This window comes from Meleagris gallopavo, chromosome 2, assembly GCF_000146605.3.
Source record: "Meleagris gallopavo isolate NT-WF06-2002-E0010 breed Aviagen turkey brand Nicholas breeding stock chromosome 2, Turkey_5.1, whole genome shotgun sequence".
Lineage (NCBI taxonomy): Eukaryota > Metazoa > Chordata > Aves > Galliformes > Phasianidae > Meleagris > Meleagris gallopavo.
Window position 1 is genome coordinate 101,488,244 of NC_015012.2, and position 1,030 is coordinate 101,489,273.

The following is a 1,030-nucleotide window of genomic DNA, read 5'->3' on the forward strand; positions in this document are numbered from 1 at the left end:
GGTCGTCGCTCAGCTGAACATGAGCCAGCAGTGTGCCCAGGTGGCCAAGAAGGACAATAGCATCCTGACTTGCAACAGAAATAGTGTAGCCAACAGGAGCAGAGAGGTGATCAACCCCCTATACTCAGCACTGGTAAGGATGCACGTTGAGTATTGTGCTTAGTTTTGTGCCACATGCAACAAGAAAGATATTGAGGCCCTGTAGAATGTTCAGAGAAGATCAATGAGGCTGGTGAGGGGTATGTAGCACAGGTCTTACGAGGAGTGTCTGAGGGAGCTGGGATTGTTTAGTCTGGAGAAGATGAGGCTTAAGGGAGACCTCATTGTCCTCTACATCCCCCTGAAAGGAGATTGTGATGAGGTAGTTGTTGGCCTCTTCTCCCAGAGATAGAGTGAGAGGGAATTGGCCTCAAATTGCACCAGGAGAGATTCAGGTTGGATATTAGGAAAAATTTTTTCTCTGGAACTGTGGTTGGGCACTGGAATAGGCTGCACAGGGAGATGGATAAGTCAACAAATATGGAAGTGTTTAAGAAATGTGTAGGTGTAATACTAATGAACACAGTTTGGTTGGCACCATTTGTGGTATGTGGATAGTTAGACTAGATAATCTTAAAGCTCTTTTCCAAATGTAATGATTCTATGATTCTATGTTAAAAAGGAACAAATATACATGAGAAAGTTATAAATTTGCCCCATAACCAACAATAATTCACATTATATGGATACTTTTCTACCAGTGTACACTACAGATTTTCTTAATATATGTTATTTATTCTGTACAGTGTGTTAAAAAGTCTCAGCAGGTGCATATTTTTGTGGACATCCAGCACAAAAAAATTATCCCCTTTGATTATTTCTTCATCTAGTTGCCCACTATACCATTTTTGTTTTATGTCATGCAAAGGCACTCACCACCCCAAAAATCAGTACAGCTAACATAAATGTGCTTAGATTAACAATTCCTTTTAAATTGTATTCACTTTGTGCAGGAGCGCTCATTTTACTGTTTTCCTACCTGGATCCTAAA